Genomic DNA, 22,682 nt, shown 5'->3' with positions numbered 1-22,682 from the left:
CACATTTTTACATCACTTATATCACCAAAATATACATTGTACTGTGGTGTGTTTACAATAAACTATTTTTATACAACATCGTATTACATTTTCTTCCATCTTTCTTTTCAACATTTTTATCCAACCTTTCCAACAAATACTCAATCTATTGTTCCACCATTTATAAATAAAACTACCTATTACGCATTTACATCCTGGGCAACGCCGGGTATATCAGCTAGTAGCCAATACATTGCAATTACATTCAGATATCAATTAACCCCTTAATCACCTTATCGGATAATAATCGCAAAGGTAATTAAGGGGTTAAGCCACCCTGGCCCGATACCCACCCTTCACTTATTCATTTGTACAGTGGCTTCATCATGCAACTATATATACACATATATATATAATATATATATATATATATATATATATATATATATATATATAGAGAGAGAGAGAGAGAGAGAGAGAGAGAGAGAGAGATATACACACATGATGAACCAATATGCAAATAAATGTTGAAGGGTTATCAAAAACATGCTCTACTACAAATACCACTTCTCCATACAGACAGAGTACAATAAAATCATATTTCCTAAAAATATCCAATCTCATCTTCCAATCAAAATCCTCAAATGCCAATCAAAACATTGCATTTACATTGTATACATGATGCATATAATCTATGCACCATGTACACTCTGCAAATCAATGTTAACAATAAAATATTCCAAAAAAAATACCAATACATCCAAACAAGTATACTATTTAAACCAATCAAGTCACCATAAATCAATTAGCATTCATTAATCAAATCACTAAACAATTTAAAAACATCCATAACAATTAAACAATTAACTATTTAAATCGTTAAACAGAACAAGTTACCATCAGACAAAATATAAGTACCACAAAGAATACAATATACAAAAGCAAGCCTCACCATGACCTAAAGTACACCATACAAGACCAAAAATTACATCTATCTAATTAGAAAATACATTACACACGCATTTATACATAGCAGCATAGCCAAAATAATTTTAAATACTGCAAAACAAGCTTTTAAAACAAAATAATTTCTTACCCTGTATGTATATATCGATCTAGACATACATACATACATACATACATACATACATACATACATACATACAGTGGCAAGAAATGATCTTCAAAAAAAAAAAAACATGTAAAAAACAAAAACAAAAATTGAACAAATAAAAAAAAATAACATTTCTTTTGTTCACTTACCATTACTTGACCCACTCACCGACTCCCATTGAACAGCTTACTCTCGAACCAATCCACGCACAGGGACCCATAAAATAATAAACCATAACAATCCAGGGGTCTTCTATTTGTAATCAATCTTCATCTGTATTCTTCTTTCTTGTATCTTCCGCTCTATTCCGGGGTCTTCTTGTCTTCTTCGGCGACGCCCTGGTCTTCTTTCTTCTGTAGGAGGTCCTTCCTCCTCGGCGTCTGCCTTCAAAATGAGACGACATACACTTTTATAGGCCTATGAATCACATTTTCATCATATGGTTTCCACGGCCCTGATTGGGCCGTGAAAACCATGTGCTTTGGCTGAGAAAAAAAAATGATGACGTCATTTAAAGGCAATGAAAGCAGAGCCAATCAGAATGGCTGTGCTACAATTGCCTTTAAGATGACGTCATGAAAAGAAAGATGGCCGGCCTCACATGGTACGGTAGCCAATCAGAGCGTGGGAACTCCATCCCTACTCTGATTGGCTCTAGTAGACCATGTGACATGTGTGAGAAAGCATCACAATGGGCGTGAAACACGTGTGAGAGTAGTTAGTACTGTCTGTTTTTTTGTTTTTTATGTAGTTCATTAAAGCATACTTTTTAACCTCTTTTTTGCTGGTTAGTGCCTAATTTTTGCATTATGGAGCGGCTGGATAATCGATTCTTATCTGGTTCTATTGGTTCGAGAGTAAGCTGTTCAACAGGAGTCGGTGAGTGGGTCAAGTAATGGTAAGTGAACAAAAATGTTTTTTTTTTTTAACTTGTTCAATTTTTTTTGTTTTTTTAAGATAATTTCTTCCCACTGTATGTATGTATGTATGTATGTCTAGATCGATATATACATACAGGGTAAGAAATGATTTTGTTTTAAAAGCTTGTTTTGCAGTATTTAAAATGATTTTGGCTATGCTGCTATGCATAAATGTGTGTGTAATGTATCTTCTAATTAGATAGATGTAACTTTTGGTCTTGTATGGTGTACTTTAGGTCATGGTGAGGCTTGCTTATGTATATTGTATTCTTTTTGGTACTTATATTTTGTCTGATGGTAACTTGTCTGTTTAACGATTGAAATAGTTAATTGTTTAATTGTTATGGATGTTTTTAAACATGGATGTTTTATTGTACTGTGTCTGTATGGAGAAGTGGTATTTGTAGTAGAGCATGTTTTTGATAACCCTTCAACATTTATTTGCATATTGGTTCATCATGTGTGTATATGTCACGGGAGACTACTGTGGCGGGTAGGATCTCGGTGGCTAGGGGTCACAAGCAGGGGTCCGAGGCAGGCGGCAGGTAGCGAAGTCAGGTAACATGCAGGGGTCCGAGGCAGGCGGCAGGTAGCGAAGTCAGGTAACAAGCAGAGGTCGGCAACGAGGAGACTGGAACAGGACAGGGGAGCAAGGACAGGTTTGGGGGCAGGGACTGAGAACAGGAACAAACAGGGACAAGCCAGATTACCAGCAAGGGCCTTTACTGTGAACAGACTCAAATACAGGTACAGGTACAGGAACAGATCAGGAATCAGAGGCATGAGCAATACTGAAGGAGTCTGACATCAAGCAAAGGCAAAACCAACAGACAGGAAGCAAGCTATAAAGACAGAGACAGGAGCAACAAGAAGACAGACAGACAGAGGAACACAGAGCCAACAGAAGGCAGCAGCACACCCAGTGGACAAGGAAGCTATGGCTAGGTAGGAGGTCTAGGCGACCCTGACATTACTCCCCCCTCTCGAGAGCGTTCTCCGGACGATCTTCCAGGCTCTTCCCGGAGGCCTTGATGAAAAGTGGACTCAAGGTGACCCACCTCTGGTGGTTTGTCAACGGGCAGAGGGTACTCCACAGGTACATTGGGTACTGCAAGGAACCTCCGAATGGGCGCGTTCAACCCAAATGCAGGGACAAAGACATCAGAAACGTGGGCATCAAAGACGGGTGCAGCCTTTCTACGTGAGTCAGTGGGGACACAGAGTTCACTCTTCGTGGTCTCTTTTTGTGATCAATATATCTCTTTTAGTTTTGGAATCTGGAACTTCCCAATGGATACGTTCAACTCCATTGCAGAGGCATGGACATCAGGAATGTGGGCATCAAGGACGGGTGCAGACTTTTCACGGGTGCAGACTTTTCACATGGGTAAGTGGGAACATAGAATTCACGCTCCATGGTCTCCTTTTGTGACTGCCGTTTCGTGGTATCACCTAAAATCTCATTAAGACCAGCTATTTGATTTTTCAGCTCTTGAAGCTGTCCTTCTGCACTTCTTTTCACACTCAATGCAGTTGTCAGTTCAGCTTCTTTGGAGTTGAGTCGCGACTCCATATCTCCCAGCTGATTCAGAGTAAAGCTTAAATCTTCTTTATTTCTGATCTGCAGCTGCCGGTACTCCTCCCGGGCATTGTCCAGCTCCAGCTGCAGCCGGACCTTATCACGGGCTGTGTGTTCCAATAATTTGCAGGCATCGGCCATTTTGACCTCATAGAGCTGTGTCAGGCCAGCCACTTGACAGACGGACACCTTCTCTCTCTCCTCCTTTTTGGCAAGCTGTGTCTTGAGCTCAGCGATCTGCGCCTGCAGCGCTGTGAGTTGCTGAGATGTGTGTTCAGCTGCTAGCTTTAGCTCTTCCTCCAGCGAGGCTCTGGTTATGCTCAGTGCCGCCTTCAGCTCCTCATGCTGTTCTTTGGGGACACACTGGGTACTCAAATAATCTTGCAGAATCTTTATTTTGTAGGCAGTCTGGAAACTTTCTTCCTGCAGAACTCGCTGCTTTTTTTCAGCATTCATCCATTTTCCTTGGTGTCCTGCAGATGTGTACGCAGTTCTCGCAGCTGACTCTGCAGCATATTTTCTGCTTGTGTGCGCCGCTCCAGGGAGACACGTTCTTCTTGCAGCACTCTCTCTGCATTCTGCAGTGCTGTCTGCACATCTAAGTTTTCCTGGGCCAACTGTTTCTTCTCCTCTCCTAATTTATGGAGTTTCTTATCTCCTTCACTGACTTGGACATAGAGATTTTTGCACTCTTGGGTTACAGTTTCAAAACTGATATTTAACCCTTCGAAGATTTCTCTCAATGAACATAGTTCTGTGTTGAAGTAGCAACTCTTCTCCTTAGAGGCTTCCAGCTCTGTAGTAAGCCTGTGAACCTCTTTCTGAGATGCTTCCAGTGCTGCGTCAACTTGAGCCATGAAAGTCTGGTACTGGCAGAATCAGCGTAGGCCTTCTCCAGCTTACTTGACAAGATCAACCTGTCATTCTCCAACTGATATTTTTCTTTTTCCCAGTCACCCTCTGCTTTTTCCAGCGCTAATTGCATCCTTGACTTTTCTTCTATCAATAGTCTGTTCTCCTCTTCTGATTCATGGAGTCTTTTATCTCCTTCACTGGCTTGGACAGAGAAGTTCTTACTCATTTGGTTTATAGTTTCAAACCTACTATTTAACTCTTTGGAGGCGTCCCTCATTGAACGTATCTCTTTTTTCAAGTAGCATCTCTCCTCCAGATCAACTTCCATCTCTTTTTTGAAGTAACAAATGTCCTCCTGGTAGAATTTAAGCTCTGTATTTAGCCTGTCAATTTCCTTCATAGAACTTTTCAGGAATTCGTTACTTTTAGAAGCGAGGCGCCGATTTTCAGCAGCATCAGCATATGCCTTCTCCAGCTCACCTGACATGACATCCAGGTCACTCTCCAACTGGTGCTTTTCTTTTTCCTGGAGAACACACTTAGCAATTGCTGAGGATAGACAGCTCTGTAGTGCAGAATTAGTTTCTTGCTCCTTATCTAAATGTCCATAAAGACAATCAATCGCTTTCTGTGCAGCTTGAAGCGTCTGAGTAGGGGCATCTTTCTTCTCTTCCACTATTCTTGGGATACGTCTGTGAGTTGCCTTAAGCTGCAGCATATCTCTTTCATCAAATGCAGACTCTGAGGTTAAATTTTCATTCTTAATTCCTTCTGCAACTTCCACAGTAATGCCTCCCTTCTTTTTCTTCTTCTTCCTTGCTTTGAGAAGTTCTGAAGAATCAGTGGTACTGTGTTCACATTTACTGCTCAAGACTGTTTGCGTGGGAGCCATCATTTCAGACATGGGGAAACCACACTTCCCAAGAAACCAGTAAAGAGGAAATGTGTCTATAAAACATAAGCATTAGAATGAACAACAGGAACATTAGACACAGAGAGACACAAGATAGGAGAGCTGACCTTTTGAGACTTTAGCATCAGTCACGGAGATTTAAAAATGCAAGGAAAAAACATAGACAGAGAAACCTGTAGTTATATCTGAATCTTTAGGCATCAGGCGTAGGGATATCATATAGACAAAGAGAACCTGCAGTTACATCTGAATCTTTAGGCATCAGGCATAGAAATATCATAGACAGCAGGAAACTAATACAGAGAAAACTTGTAGTTAGATCTGAAACTTTTGACATTGGACATAGGAATATCAGACAGAGTACCCTGCAGTCAAATCTGAAACCTCTGATATCAGGATATGTAGGGATATCATATGTTGCAGAGAAACAAACTTTAGGGGAACTTGCAGGTAAACCTGAAACCTTAGAACCAATCATATGAAAAACTACAGATTGCAAGAAAAAATCACAGTATGCAGTAACAAAATAATAGAAGCACTCTTGTCTTTTGAAATGGGAACCCTGTGAAATGCAGTGGTCCAACCAGTGAATAGACAGAACCTTGCAGTTAAATCTGAAACCTTAGAACCAATCATATGAAAAACTATAGATGCAAGAAAATCAAAGCATGCAGCAACAAAATAATGGGAGCACTTTTGTCTTTTGAAATGGAGATCCTGTGAACAGCAGTGATCCAACCAGGGAAAGCAGTAAATCAAGGTAACCGTCTTAAATAGAAATGTGAGTCTGAAAATCTGCAGTGGCCCACCCACAATGCAGAGACAATTCTTGTCCAGGTAATGAAAGTCTGAAAATGGCAAAAACAGGTACTGCAGGGAGGGTTTTTTTTTGTAAAAGGGAATTCTTCTCAGGGAGAAAGTGGCACAATAAACCCTGCAGAAACCTTTGCAGCAACAAAACCTTCAGGATCCCAACTGGGATTTCAAAAAACAAAAAAAAGTACTTATCTTCCTCCAAGCGGATGGGGTCTGCTGAAGCAGGAAGGCAGAGAATCTGTTCCAGCGAGATCCAGAAGTGGCCTTTGCTTTCTGTCACGGGAGACTCCTGTGGCGGGTAGGATCTCGGTGCCCGGAACAGCACGAGTGTAGTAGGGGTCACAAGCAGGGGTCCGAGACAGGCGGCAGGTAGCGAAGTCAGGTAACAAGCAGGGGTCCGATGCAGGCGGCAGGTAGCGAAGTCAGGTAACACGCAGGGGTCCGAGGCAGGCGGCAGGTAGCGAAGTCCGGTAACAAGCAGAGGTCGGCAACGAGGAGACTGGAACAGGACAGGGGAGCAAGGACAGGTCTGGGGGCAGGGACTGAGAACAGGAACAAACAGGGACAAGCCAGATTACCAGCAAGGGCTTTTACTGTGAACAGACTCAAATACAGGTACAGGAACAGATCAGGAATCAGAGGCATGAGCAATACTGAAGGAGTCTGACATCAAGCAAAGGCAAAACCAACAGACAGGAAGCAAGCTATAAGGACAGAGACAGGAGCAACAAGAAGACAGACAGACAGAGGAACCCAGAGCCAACAGAAGGCAGCAGCACACCCAGTGGACAAGGAAGCTATGGCTAGGCAGGAGGTCTAGGCGACCCTGACAGTGTATATATATATATATATATATATATATATATATATATATATATATATATGTAGAGGTATCAGTACCGTGTTAGCCGAGCTTCTATAATATGTGTATATATATAGTTGCATAAAGAAGCCACTGTACAAATTAATGGGTGAAGGGTGGGTATCGGGCCAGGGTGGCTTAACCCCTTAATTACATTTGCGGTTATTATCCGATAAGGTGATTAAGGGGTTAATTGATATCTGAATGTAATTGCAATATATTGGCTATGTATTTTGTTTGCAACGGAGGATACGGATGATGCTGGCGAGGGGGCTTCCTATTGATGAGGTGAGTAGAACTTTAGTTATTTTATTATGCTAGTTAATGTGTTTAATAATGGGCAAATAATCTATTATGCCTATCTGGATAATAGTTATTTTGCACATTATTGTACTGTATGTGTTGTGGGGGGGGGGGGGGGGAGATTGATGTATTTAATGTATATGTCAGGTTTATTTTTTTTACATACATGGTTGGTTCCTTTTGGTCTGTGAGAGGTCTGGGGGCACCGCAGACCCATAGGGACCACCCGTGGGTCCCCAGACCTCCATGGGAACCACCTGAGGCCCCTCAGACACCTGTGGGTCTGACCCGGGCCCCCCAGACATCCATGGGCCTGCTGTGGATACCCCATTGTGGCCCATGGTTACCCGCGGAGAACACCTGGTGGACCATGGCGCCTGGCGGGAACCACCAACAGGCCTCCAGACCCTGTGTGAAACATGATGCTGGGCACCTCTAGGTCTGTGAGGTGACCCTTCAGGCCCACCGGGGACTCACATGGGCCTGGGGTATTAACCCTGTATGTAAAATAATAAATCATGTATTTATGGGGGGGCACTGGGGGTGGGTTATGTATTTAATAAATATAATGATGTTTATTGTGGGGCAGTGTATTGCTTTTATTGTGGGTGCTGGGGGTGGGGGGAGGGGGTATTGGTCCCAAGGGTATGTGGGTAGGCCTCCCGCTGGGAATTGAGTGAGGGTGGTAAGGCTGCACCGGGCCATCCCACCAGCCCCCGCAGCATCGGGGGCCCCCGCAGCAGCCATCATCCCCCTCCACCGCAGCACCACCCCCACCCTGCAGCCACATGCCTCAAAAATCATCCCCAAGGTAAGGTAAGGCTGATTTATGTATAAGTGTAGTGTGTGTGTGTGTGTGTGTGTGTGTGTGTGTGTGTGTGTGTGTGTGTGTGTGTGTGTGTGTGTGTGTGTGTGTGTCAGTGTGAGCAGTGTGTGTGCAGTGTGCAATGAGCAGTGTGTCAGTGTGAGCAATGAGCAGTGTGTCAGTGTGTGCAGTGTGAGCAATGAGCAGTGTGTGTGCAGTGTGTCAGTGTGTGTGCAGTGTGTGTGCAGTGTGAGCAGTGTGTCAGTGTGTGTCAGTGTGTGTGCAGTGTGAGCAGTGTGTGCAGTGTGAGCAATGAGCAGTGTGTGTCAGTGTGAGCAGTGTGTGTGCAGTGTGAGCAATGAGCAGTGTGTCAGTGTGTGCAGTGTGTGTCAGTGTGTCTGCAGGGTGAGCAGTGTGTCAGTGTGAGCAATGAGCAGTGTGTGTCAGTGTGAGCAGTGTGTGTGCAGTGTGAGCAATGAGCAGTGTGTCAGTGTGTGCAGTGTGAGCAATGAGCAGTGTGTGTCAGTGTGAGCAGTGTGTGTGCAGTGTGAGCAATGAGCAGTGTGTCATTGTGTGCAGTGTGTGTCAGTGTGTGTGCAGTGTGAGCAGTGTGTCAGTGTGAGCAATGAGCAGTGTGTGTCAGTGTGAGCAGTGTGTGTGCAGTGTGAGCAATGAGCAGTGTGTCAGTGTGTGCAGTGTGAGCAATGAGCAGTGTGTGCAGTGTGAGCAATGAGCAGTGTGTGTGCAGTGTGCAGTATGTGTCAGTGTGTGTGCAGTGTGAGCAGTGTGTCAGTGTGTGTCAGTGTGTGTGCAGTGTGAGCAGTGTGTGCAGTGTGAGCAATGAGCAGTGTGTGTCAGTGTGAGCAGTGTGTGTGCAGTGTGAGCAATGAGCAGTGTGTCAGTGTGTCAGTGTGAGCAATGAGCAGTGTGTGTGCAGTGTGCAGTGTGTGTCAGTGTGTGTGCAGTGTGAGCAGTGTGTCAGTGTGAGCAATGAGCAGTGTGTGTCAGTGTGAGCAGTGTGTGTGTAGTGTGAGCAATGAGCAATGAGCAGTGTGTCAGTGTGTGCAGTGTGAGCAATGAGCAGTGTGTGTGCAGTGTGCAGTGTGAGCAGTGTGCAGTGTGTGTGCAGTGTGCAGTGTGAGCAATGAGCAGTGTGTGTCAGTGTGAGCAGTGTGTGTGCAGTGTGAGCAATGAGCAGTGTGTCAGTGTGTGTGCAGTGTGAGCAGTGTGTGTGCAGTGTGAGGTGTGTGCAGTGTGAGCAATGAGCAGTGTGTGTGCAGTGTGCAGTGTGTGTCAGTGTGAGCAGTGTGTGTGCAGTGTGAGCAATGAGCAGTGTGCAGTGTGTGTGCAGTGTGTGTGCAGTGTGTCAGTGTGTGCAGTGTGCAGTGTGTGTGCAATGAGCAGTGTGTGTGCAGTGTGTCAGTGTGTGTGCAGTGTGAGCAGTGTGTGTGCAGTGTGAGGTGTGTGCAGTGTGAGCAATGAGCAGTGTGTGTGCAGTGTGCAGTGTGTGTCAGTGTGAGCAGTGTGTGTGCAGTGTGAGCAATGAGCAGTGTGCAGTGTGTGTGCAGTGTGTGTGCAGTGTGTCAGTGTGTGCAATGAGCAGTGTGTGTGCAGTGTGCAGTGTGTGTGCAATGAGCAGTGTGTGTGCAGTGTGCAGTGTGTGTGCAGTGTGCAGTGTGTGTGCAGTGTGCAGTGTGTGTGTAGTGTGTCAGTGTGTGCAGTGTGAGCAGTGTGCAGTGTGTGTGCAGTGTGCAGTGTGAGCAATGAGCAGTGTGTGTGCAGTGAGTGTGTGCAGTGTGTGCAGTGTGTGCAGTGTGCAAAAAAAAAAAATTTAATTTTTTTTTTTATTTTTTTTTTTTTTTTTTTTTTTTTAAACGGGAGCCATGGGAAAACCGCGTTATAACCGAATCGCGGTATAGCGAGGCGCGTTATAACGGGGTTTAGCTGTATATATATATATATATATTTATTTATTTAGTGTGGGGATGTTGTGTATGTATTTTTTTAATTGTGGGTAGCGGGGGTGGCTGAAGTGGGTATTAGCCCCAATGGTGGTTTGTTTAGGGCTAGCGGGTGGGTAACGGGAGGGCTTAACCCATTCATGACCGTAGCCGATTTCAAAAAGTGCCGAAAAGTGGCTTATCGGAACCCGGCTGCCGATAAGTTTTTATCGGGAACTAAAATTGCTGATTTTTGCCACTTTTCGGCGCTGACTGAATCAGAAAGGCATTTTTTGCGGAAAAATGGCGAAAAAAGCCTTATCGGTGCTTACTGCATGATTCCCTTAATTTGTACAAAATACTTCTTTCCCATGTACTGTACACCATACAGTATGAACTCATAACGTTAATCTTCAAATTACAATTACACACTTGCAGAATTGTTCGGCAATAAAAGACAGGTTGAATTGCTACAGGGTATTAGATTTTTAAGACAACAACTCGCGATCACCCACTTGAGTTTCTTGGCTGTATTGCAGACTGCGCAAAAATGCAATTTTCTGAACCCGATAAAAACCCGAGTCAACATGCGTCCTAAGGCGGTACGGTTGGAAGAAATTGAGCGCCATCACATGGGTATTCCGAGGTATAAATTGCGCTATTTGCTAAAATTATGGCCGCTGTAACTGTACATTAGTTCAAAAGGATTTGACATCATCCCTTAAAGTGACGTCACATTCTTTTGAACTAATGTAACCTATCACATGGTACAGCAACCAATGGGATTGTGTTCAATTCCAGTGGCTGTAATACCATGTGATATAGCCTTGTGGTTTTAAGGATGTGACGTACATGTAAGGAATCGGGGAACACGTTTTCTGCGACATGTTCCCTCCTTACCTGTTGTCTCGCAGTCCTCTACTCTGGCACCAGTGCATGCACGCACCCCCACTCTGCTTATAGAGCGTGCACGCACGCACAGCTCTTCTTTAGTGCCACGGAGCATAGCTTCGGCCCCTCGGACGCGCCGTGCTTCTCTCACGCGCGGCGCGCACACGTGATGTCGTGCATCGCTCCCCAGCTGCGTGGCAAGTACTTACAGCCCACTTGTCTCCTGCAGCCAATCCTTGCCTCTATGGAGGCCGCGTTTCTGTTCCGCCTCTTTTGTGACTGGTTCCTGTGTGCTATAAATATCCTGCCGTTCCTGTCTTACCTTGCTGAGCATAACTAGTTGTAGTCTTGTGCTTCCACGTCTGTTGTGCTTTGCTCCCTGCCATGTGCTTCTCTCTACAGTTAACCCTTCGTGTACCAACCCCACTTGTATTTGGAAACGCCTGTGGATACTGACCCCAGCTCACCCTCGACTCTGCTGACTTCTCCAACCCCGACCATTGCTAGACGGACTACCACTCTTCTGACTTCTCCAACCCCAGGCCATAGCTATATGGACTTTAACCATTCTAATCTGTCCAACCCAAGACCTTGGCAAGTATCTGGACTAACCCACTCTCTCCAACCCAGACCCGGCTACGTTGACAATCTGCATGCCAGGCACGCTTCCGCTGCTGTGGGTGCGTGGTTCAATAATTCCCCACCTCAGTACCGGGGTCCTGTCTTGCTCGTGGGCAGTGCAAGCGTTACAATACCTCACTTGGAGATGACATCACATCCTTCTAAAATTATGGATACACAGCAGCAGGTGGATGACATCTGGAAGAAGCCTCTCCCCCCCCCCCATGTGACTCCATGCAATACCAAGATGGTAGGAAGCACACACAGCAATTCATATAGCGATGAGGAATTTGTGGCTATGAGCCCACTTGCTACAGGGACCGACCAGTAGGAAAGTGACACCCCAGAGCTGTTACACTGGTATCACTGTCCATGGGGATCCAGTAGGTGATTTTTGCTTTCAATAATACCAGAGGAATCTTTCCAAAGATATGTATTGCACAGCAGGGGACTGCCGAATCGATTTTTCCAGCTAATCTTCCAACACTATATGACTTTTTAACATCATTACAAGTTGGCCAGACATGTGAACTTTGTGAGCTGTTATTCCTAACAATTTTATGAGAGCTATTTTATATGAACATGGGAAGTACTATAAATGCACTACTGCAGAATTCAGTACCGCGAAAGACACAATCAATTGACTTTTACGGCATCAGAGGAATGTGGGCTGGACTAATCAGTGAATAAAACTGATGACAAAAAAAGGATTTTTTTGAATACATACAGTTTTTAATACAGTAATTTAATTTTTTGTCATTGTGTAATCCTTGTTTTCATCCTTTTTTTGCAGATTCGGGAGGCTGAACAATGTCAACACCTTGATGCGTAAGAAACACATCCAGCGGTAATTGATAATTAAGGTAATGTATGTGTTCCATTCTATTGGCAATAACTGTACCGCACATGCGCACAAATTCGATAAAGCGCATATGTGTTCCATACAGTTTGCATAGAACCTGCATGTGCACCAACTCTATTATTTTTACAGGTAAAACTGTACAAGAGACAACCAGAAGAGGATATTGGTTGAAGAAGAAGAGTTACACAACCCTGGTATGGGGTGCCAGTATTCCCCTGCTTTGTTTAAATCTCCCGGTCATGTGGGCCATGATGCGGGAGAATTTAAACATGGTGGGGATACCGGCACCCCATACACGAGAACTTGAGAAGCAGGGAGCCTCCGATCTGATATAAATGTTATTCATCTCCAAAATCCCCCTGCTACAATACAATGTTATACAAATAAAAGCCCCACGATCTCCTGTTAGAGGCACGCAGGTAGGGTGACTGATTCAGTCTCACTCTTAGTGCGCATCTCTTACAGACAGGTGCAGCCTGGTAGGATTCACACAGTGCAAGTTCTATTCAAATGCATGGACCCCTGCTGTGTTAATATGATGGTTCATTAAATCTGCTGTGGCCCATCTCGTAGGGTATTTAGAGAATTGGCTGCGATTTTGTCCTGTGATTCGGTCGACAGCAGCTAGCTGTAGCTGTACCATGGTCACAAACTGATGTAGAGGTAGCAAGTCTCTCTGCCTCAGCTCCTGGCTACAATATAACTGGCCCAAAGATAAAAAAAAAAACAAGGTTGCTGGTAGGAGCAAGAATTGCCTTAAGAAAAGACTTTGCTCTGGGGCAAACACCAGACTAAATATGTGGTCTCTCTCCCTCCAACTGTTATAATTTTACCTAGGGCTCAAGAGAGAGTGGAGGGATGGGCTTCCACTGTGGTTAGGTGTAGATACCCAAAAACAGGGGAGGAATGTAAGAGGGTACCTTAATGGTTGAAGTAGTTTTGCAGGAAAAGTTGTGGGGAGAGCTTGAGCCCATCAATGAGCAGGTTAATTCAGAGGAGACTGTCCTAATTAACTTGTTCAGCAGGCTCGTTAACTTCGTTAAAAAGCCTGCAGCATTGAACGCTGGGGGGATCTCTAGCACAGAGAGAGAGAGACTGTGCTACCAGAGAGATCCCCATGGAAGAGAGATTCTATTCCAGGCAAACCTGGACCCTGGAACCTGCCAGAGGGAACACCCCACAGACACCACCACAGACTCTGGACAGATGTGGAGGGCACACTGCCTACAGGTATCTCTCTTTGGACTGTGTTAAAGGTTGGTAAGAGTCCTAGCTTTCCAGCCCTCCGATATGGACTGCTGAATTGGTAGTCAGTCTCCTACATGGGGTTAGGCCTGGTTGTGATTTTCTATTCGAATGAGTTTGCTAATATGAAGCTAATATCTTTTTAAAGATGCTGACTAATAAAGTGCATAAAAAATATATACAAATATATAATGTGCACATATATATTCATCGATCTTGTTTGTATAAACAATATACATGTTTTAGAGGCAGTATGATGTTCTGTATACATTTTAAAATTAACGATTGTCACAATGTTGAGCTTGATTAGATTTTTCTTATTTTTTACACATTCATCAACCACAGTGGGTGTCCATGTCATGTAGTTATTTGCTGTTTTACAGGGGCTTTCGGTTTTTATTCCATTTCATTAATTGGAAAATGATTGCTCTGATTTCATTGTGGCCTCTTACACATAGAGATGCTTCCACACACTTTTAATTGGTACTTAGTGGTAGCAGTAAGAACTGTCACAATATGTAATCCCTTTAGATGTTATTAGGTGACAATGATTTCTCATCATTCCACAAAGTTATAAAAAGAAAACACAAATATTGAAAAGTTGTCTTTATTAAAATTATTTGAAACATAATATTATAATAATAGATAGATAAAAAATATAAATAGATCAACTTTAATATAAAACATATTCATTTTTTAACAAACACCATTGGTAACACTAACTCCAAAAATAATGCACAATGCTAATTCAGCACATTACTCTGTAACATTTACAGCTCCTGCCTACAGGGTATTCTTAGTAGTTTAACCCCTCTTTATTTGACCTCAGATTATATGGCCTATCACTGAGGTGGGAGCCTGAATCCTATGGGTTACTGTTTAATTCTTATAGTGTGTGGTACAGTACATGTTGTGTGAGACTGTAGTGACTTGACACAACACAGTGGTTATGAAGCTTTAAATACTCATATAGCTATAATTTGTGGTGTTACATATCTCATATGAATCAGTACGGTGACTCAATCTCAGAATCACTCCATACACATATATACATACCTACTTAATGGCCTGTAGATCCTAGTGTGCTAGCACAATCGTTGGAGCTCATAAACTGTGTGTGTGATGCAGGCCTGGTGTTTCACAAAGATCAAACGGTGAAAGCAATATACTGTAACTGCATTTTATATCCTTTGAGGATTAGCTCACCCATTCCAACCTGGTGTAATTCCTGCACAGCTGGGCTCCCTAATCTCTCTCTCTGTAATAGCCTCTGTCTGCCTGATTCCCTCTGTACTGTCAGGACCTGGTCTCTACTGGATGCACTGGTCCAGTGGGGCAACTCTCTCTCTCTCTGCAGTTCCCTTTCTCTTAGGGGTCCTGCATAGACTATCTGTGCAAGATGGGCCTGTACACCCTCACTCCCTCAGCTCCCTTTCCAACTGACCAAATGTAATTCCACTGGCTAAGCACAGTCACATGGTCCAGTGGAATGTATTTCTTAAAGGGGCCATGTCCTGTGCTGATAGGAGACACAGGGGGTTACATCAGTTGATTCAAAGTGTCTTTTATTTTATTTTTAGCCTTTCTTGGAGAGTTTAAAATGTGTATGTGTGACAGAAATGATCTCCCTCCTTAAATTAAGTAGTAGAGCTCTCTTTCCCCTTCACCCATCATAGTTCACATTGTCCAGATATTGTTCAGCTCGTAATGTACATGTTTGCTGGAAAAGCTGCGGGCAAACCAATGTACCTCCACTTGGCTGTGCTCTACAATTTATTTATTTGGATATTAGAAAGTACAGTACTGTCAAGGGAAATGTCTTCCAATATTTCATCCAGGGACAGGGCGGTTATGACTTCCAGTGCAGTGCTATTTTTATTCCCTGTAACCTCAGGAATGCTGTGGCCCATGAGTTCCCCAACAGTGGTATTTGAAGTGCTGCCAATGTTCTTGGGTGGATGTGGAGATATCATGGGCATATCCTCATCAAATAACAGTAGATTGCAGTCGCGCTACTGTATGTTTCTCCAGTGTTTTTGACCCCATGTTATGTTAGTGCCACACAAAGCATAGATGTTGAGTCACTGAAAGCCCTTAAAACATTGTTTTTTTAAAAATCCAACAGTTATTGTAGTTCTTGCCAGAGATCTTTTATTTCTTCTTTGCAGCAGCACTGGGGCATGCCCTGCATTGGAGTTTTCACATCATTGTCACAGAAGGCTGCCGAAAAACTGTCTTCCTCATGAGTGACCTCTTGATCAGCCACTGTGATGCTACCGCAGTTCAGTTCCTTGTACAAGGTGGGTGGTGAAGTGATGGCTTAAAACCAGAGGTCGCAGCTATGCTCTAACTCAGGGATGGGGATCGTCCGGCCCGCGGGCCTTATACGGCCCCCGGGAGTCATGGGGCTCCACCGTGCCCCTCGATAAATCCCGACGATGCACCTGCAAGAAAGGTTAAAAAAAAAACAACTCCCCCTCTCCTGATTGGTTGCCCGTGCTGTCACTCTGCCAAGATTTATTTATTTTTGGCCAGCAGCAATCTCTATCCGAGCTTGCAAGTGAGGCCCTCCTCTTCCTGCATGATGGAGCAAGTGGTAAGTCTGCTCCATGCCTCCCTTGCTTCCCCCTTTCCCCAATTTCCCGCCCTGCTCCGATCCCCCCTGCACCGATCTCCCCCCTGCTCCGATCCCCCCCATGCTCCGATCCCCCCACTGCTCCGATTCCCCCCCCCTCCAAGTCCAGAGCAGCAGCAGCAGCCGCATGAGGTGATGAAGGACCTGAGTATCACCAGAGCGGCGCGGGTAAGCAGCGCTCCGGGGGGGGAGGGGTTATAAGAGGAGTGGGGCTTGGGGGATGGTGGGGGTTGGGGGGTAAGGGGGTATAAGAGGAGTAGGGCTTGGAGGATGGGGGGGGTATAAGAGGAGTGAGGCTTGGGGGATGGAAGAACGAGTGCAGAGAGAGAGACACCTCACTACCCACTCTCCTCCTCCCCACACCGGGCAGCAGCTGCGGAGGAGGGCAGTGCTGCAGTGTAAGAGGAAAGGGAGCCATGCAGGCTCTGACTGGGGGAGGGCAGGGGGAGGGCAGGGAGAGGGCAGGAGGGCTCTATGACACCACCAGGCCTTTCACTCAGTCACTGAGTGACACCTAATCCCAGCATCATTGGTCTCCTTGACTTCAATACATGTATGATTAATTTTTGCAGACACCCCCCCCCTCAATGATCTGTGCCCCATAAAATGACTCAGTGTGATCTAAACTGTCAGACCGTCCCTCATGCATCTCAAATTGCCACTTCTTGCAGTTTATTGTCATTCTTGTTTAGAAAGTGTCTGAAAGTGAGTGAGAGAGTGGGTGAGAGGGTCGAGAGAGTGTGTGATTTCACCCCACTCTGATTTCTCTTTGTATGTTTGTGAATGAAGTGTCAGTCAGTATGTCACCCAAGTGTCAGTCAGTCACCCAAGTGTCAGTCAGTCAGTCAATCAGTCACCCGTGTCAGTCAGTCAGTCAGTCAGTCAGTCACCCAAGTGTCAGTCAGTCAGTCACCCAAGAGTCAGTCAGTCAGTCACCCAAGTGTCAGTCAGTCAGTCAGTCACCCAAGTGTCAGTCAGTTATTCACCCAAGTGTCAGTCAGTCACCCAAGTGTCAGTCAGTCAGTCACCCAAGTGTCAGTCAGTCACCCAAGTGTCAGTCAGTCAGTCACCCAAGTGTCAGTCAGTTATTCACCCAAGTGTCAGTCAGTCACCCAAGTGTCAGTCAGTCAGTCACCCAAGTGTCAGTCAGTCACCCAAGTGTCAGTCAGTCAGTCACCCAAGTGTCAGTCAGTCACCCAAGTGTCAGTCAATCAGTCACCAAAGTGACAGTCCGTCAGTCAGTCACCCAAATGTAAGTCAGTCAGTCACCCAAGTGTCAGTCAGTCAGTCACCCAAGTGTCAGTCACCCAAGTGTCAGTCAGTCAGTCAGTCACCCAAGAGTCAGTCAGTCACCCAAGTGTCAGTCAGTCACCCAAGTGTCAGTCAGTCAGTCACCCAAGTGTCAGTCAGTCAGTCACCCAAGTGACAGTCAGTCAGTCACCCAAGAGTCAGTCAGTCACCCAAGTGTCAGTCACCCAAGTGTCAGTCAGTCAGTCAGTCACCCAAGTGACAGTCAGTCAGTCACCCAAGAGTCAGTCAGTCAGTCACCCAAGTGTCAGTCACCCAAGTGTCAGTCAGTCAGTCAGTCACCCAAGTGTCAGTCAGTCAGTCACCCAAGAGTCAGTCAGTCAGTCACCCAAGTGCCAGTCAGTCAGTCAGTCACCCAAGTGTCAGTCAGTCAGTCACCCAAGAGTCAGTCAGTCAATCACCCAAGTGTCAGTCACCCAAGTGTCAGTCAGTCAGTCAGTCAGTCAGACAGTCAGTCACCCAAGTGTCAGTCAGTCAGTGACCCAAGTGTCAGTCAGTCAGTCAGTCAGTCACCCAAGTGTCAGTCAGTCAGTCACCCGTGTCAGTCAGTCAGTCACCCAAGTGTCAGTCAGTCAGTTAGTCACCCAAGTGTCAGTCAGTCAGTCACCCATGTCAGTCAGTCAGTCACCCGTGTCAGTCAGTCAGTCACCCAAGTGTCAGTCAGTCAGTCACCCAAGTGTCAGTCAGTCAGTCACCCAAGTGTCAGTCAGTCACCCAAGTGTCAGTCAGTCAATCACCCAAGAGTCAGTCAGTCAGTCACCCAAGTGTCAGTCAGTCAGTCACCCAAGTGTCAGTCAGTCAGTTAGTCACCCAAGAGTCAGTCAGTCAGTCAACCAAGTGTCAGTCAGTCAGTATCCCGTGTCAGTCAGTCAGTCACCCGTGTCAGTCAGTCTGTCACCCAAGTGTCAGTCAGTCACCCAAGTGTCAGTCAGTCAGTCACCCAAGTGTCAGTCAGTCACCCAAGTGTCAGTCAGTCAGTCACCCAAGAGTCAGTCAGTCAGTCACCCAAGTGTCAGTCAGTCAGTCAGTCACCCAAGTGTCAGTCAGTTATTCACCCAAGTGTCAGTCAGTCACCCAAGTGTCAGTCAGTCAGTCACCCAAGTGTCAGTCAGTCACCCAAATGTCAGTCAGTCAGTCACCCAAGTGTCAGTCAGTCACCCAAGTGTCAGTCAGTCAGTCACCCAAGTGTCAGTCAGTCAGTCACCCAAGTGACAGTCAGTCAGTCAGTCACCCAAATGTAAGTCAGTCAGTCACCCAAATGTCAGTCAGTCAGTCACCCAAGAGTCAGTCATTCAGTCACCCAAGTGTCAGTCACCCAAGTGTCAGTCAGTCAGTCAGTCATCCAAGAGTCAGTCAGTCACCCAAGTGTCAGTCAGTCACCCAAGTGTCAGTCAGTCAGTCACCCAAGTGTCAGTCAGTCAGTCAGTCACCCGAGTGACAGTCATTAGTCAGTCACCCAAGTGTCAGTCAGTCAGTCACCCAAGAGTCAGTCAGTCACCCAAGTGTCAGTCAGTCAGTCACCCGTGTCAGTCAGTCAGTCACCAAAGTGTCAGTCAGTCAGTCAGTCACCCAAGTGTCAGTCAGTCAGTCAGTCAGTCACCAAAGTGTCAGTCAGTCAGTCACCAAAGTGTCAGTCAGTCAGTCAGTCACCCAAGTGTCAGTCAGTCAGTCAGTCACCCAAGTGTCAGTCAGTCAGTCACCCGTGTCAGTCAGTCAGTCACCCAAGTGTCAGTCAGTCAGTCAGTCACCCAAGAGTCAGACAAGAGGATGAGGCCTCCATCCATAAAACCATCCAATAAGAGGGCATGGAGAAAAGGAAGCAGGGGGGTCCTCGGACCTGAAATCAATGTGATTCAGCTCCGGAGACCCCCAGCTACAATACTGTATTATTGAAATAAAATAAAAGCAGCTTCATTAGCTCAGCGGTTAACCGCTAAGGCAATGAAGGGGCCGAGCAAGACTACCTGGTGTATTGGGGGCAGAGGAGGTACTGTAAGTGAAGAGGGCAATTGCCCCAGGATATGGGGTAAGGCCTACCGGGAAAGTTGCGGAAGGGGTAAAACCCTTCATTACCTTAGCGGTAATAACCGCTATGGTAATGAAAGGGTTAACCCCTTCCACTGCACACCCGAGAGGCCTAACCACACACCCTGGTGCAACTCCCCCCTTCACTCAATCCCACTACCACCAATAAACATTAGAATACAGACATCAATAAAATGCATTGAACAACAACCCCCCCCACCCCCTCCCCCGTTCCCCCAACACATATAGTACAGTGATGGGCAAAATCCCTATTATCCATATCTGGATAATAGCCCATTTGTCCATTAAAAAATAAAACATAACCAAAACATTAACCAGCCAGCATATAGTAAATTAACGTTCTACTTACCCCTTCCAGGATGAAGGCCATCCTTGTCCTCCTCGTCTTCCTCTTCTTCAGGGGTGACCAACAAAAAAATAAATAAATAACTACTGGTTACTAACCCCTTAATCACCTTATGGGTTACTAACCACTATGGTAATTAAGGGGTTAACCCACTCTTGCTACCCACACAAGAGACCTATTCACCCTTCCCAGGTCAACTACCCCCATCTCCTCTACCAATTGATTGGCACAGTTGCACACCAATGCCCTATTGGCATGGGTTGCCTTTATGCCAGTCAATATACAGCCTGCCAATCTAAAAAAAACAAGCATCAAATTCAATGTGAATAAAAAAAGTGCCAATAAACCAATTGATTGGCACAGTGGCACACCAATGCACTTTGGACATGAGCTACTACTATGCCAGTCAATAAGCAACCTGCAATCTTAAAAAAACAACCATCAAATGAAAAACATTCCATTTCAAAGTAAAAAATGCCAATAAACCAATTGGTTGGCACAGTAGCACACCAATGCCCTATGGGCATGAGTTGTCACCATGTCAGTCAATATGCAACATGCCATCTACAAAAACAAGCATCAAATTAAAATCATATTCCATTGCAATATAAAAAATGCCAATAAACCAATTGATTGGCTCAGTGGCATACCAATGCCCTATAGGCATGGGTTGCCTCTGTGTCAGTCAATATGCAGCCTACAAAACCAAAAATAAGGAAACAAAAATAAAAGGCATTCTATTTCAACTTTAAAAACAAACAAACAAACAGCAAATTAAAGACATTGCATTGCAATAATAAAAAAATGCCAATGCAAATGCCAATCTAAAAAAAATACAATCCACGTTTTTCTTACTTTTGATGTCTTCACCCATCGGATCAATCTCCAGCAGCAACAGCAGCAACATCTGGTCCACAAAGCAATGCTCCTCAACAGCCACGGTCCTCCGGTAAATTATTTAGTTATTTTCTTCTTTATTTTCTTCATCTGTAAAGGGAGGGAAGCCAATCAGAAAGGCTCTGCTTCCTTCCCTTTAAGATGATGTCACCAAAAACAAAATGACTGCCATCACATGATAATAGAACCAATAGGATTTGTGGTAATCCTATTGGTTGTAGAAAACCATGTGACAACGTCCAGTTTTTTAAAGGATGTGACATCATCCCTAGACCAATAGGATTGGAGGTCATCCTATTGGTTTAAGTACCATGTGATGGCAGCCATTTTTAGAGGATGTGACATCATTCTCTCCACTGTGTTGTATGACTGCTATTACCCCTCTTAGTCTTACTTTGGATATCTAAGGCTCTCTGTCAGTGGGAATTGTGATGATTGCTCATGTGCTCACTTAATGCAGAAGTGCTAAGATTGGTACCTGCTCTACCCCTACTCCCAACTGTTCGACATAAGCAACATGTAGATATACTTTGATCATTCAAAATTAAAAAAAACTGCCACACAATAGCTCTTGTATAGGAGATAAAGCCTAGGGGATTCATAACTGGTGATTCTGGTCATTGTGATCTTGGTTGTGGTGGTGGTGGTGGTAGTGGAACACATGAAACACTCATCAATAAACTGAAGATGTGATATGCTGTAGGGCTGACATAGACTGTGTAATAGCAAATGTTGATGGGAAGGGTGAGGGTGGCAATGTACGTGATGTTTGGTTATGATTTCAATATTGAAAACGTAGGCATCTTTCTGTTTTCTTTTAGTTGTTGCATTTTCACATTTTTACAATGATCATCACTTGCCTCTTAAGCATCACAATCTTCACCATCACCTCCACTACCACCAGTGTCACCACCATCATTTTTCAAATCAATTTCTAAATCCCAGTCTCTCACAACATCATCATTAGAATCCTGTTTCACAACAAGTGATATTGGAATAGATGAATCAGCATTAAGTTCACACTGATGCTCCTCAAGAGTCATAACATTGTTGTCCCCGTGACTCTCCCTCTTCTTCATCTTGCTCTCTTAACAGCTCTTCAGATCTTTTACAGTACAATCAATGTTAGAGCTTATTCCGCATTCATCAGTGCTGATGAGTGTAATAAGACGTATCTGCCTTTACCAGATAACTTAGTGGCAGTAACAGCAGCTGGCTGTTATGTTACTGCCTTTCCCCTACAATTGAGGGTTTAATTCTCATTCTCAATCTGCTTCTCCTCATTCTCAATTTCAGTACTAATCCTATGGTAGGTTAATTTGAGCTTCCCGTTCCAAGTTTAGATCTCTTAAAAACTGGATGTTCATTGTCTAGGCAGGGTGGGATGGACATTCTGCGATAGGATGGGAAATGAGATTCAGTGTTTTTGTCCTTCAGCTGATTCTTGCTGTGAATGTGAGTAGTAGCAGTTGCGCATTGATAATCTAACATGGACAGTATAAAGTATAATTAGCACAACTTGTTATTAAACTTATTCTAATTATTATTAATTATGCTAATTCAATTATGCAAATGAGCACACAGTGTCACTTTTTGCCTCAGGTTTGCCCTATAGGTTTTTTTTTTTTTATAACTTGTATTTTATTATACATAAATGCATGATATACATAAAAAAAAAGACATCAGGTGCATATTTAGCATATCATATACAATAACAAAAGCATAATAAACTCACGTAGTTTTTC

Source organism: Ascaphus truei, chromosome 1 (assembly GCF_040206685.1).
Source record: "Ascaphus truei isolate aAscTru1 chromosome 1, aAscTru1.hap1, whole genome shotgun sequence".
Taxonomy (NCBI): domain Eukaryota; kingdom Metazoa; phylum Chordata; class Amphibia; order Anura; family Ascaphidae; genus Ascaphus; species Ascaphus truei.
Note: the sequence above shows the minus strand (reverse complement) of the source record.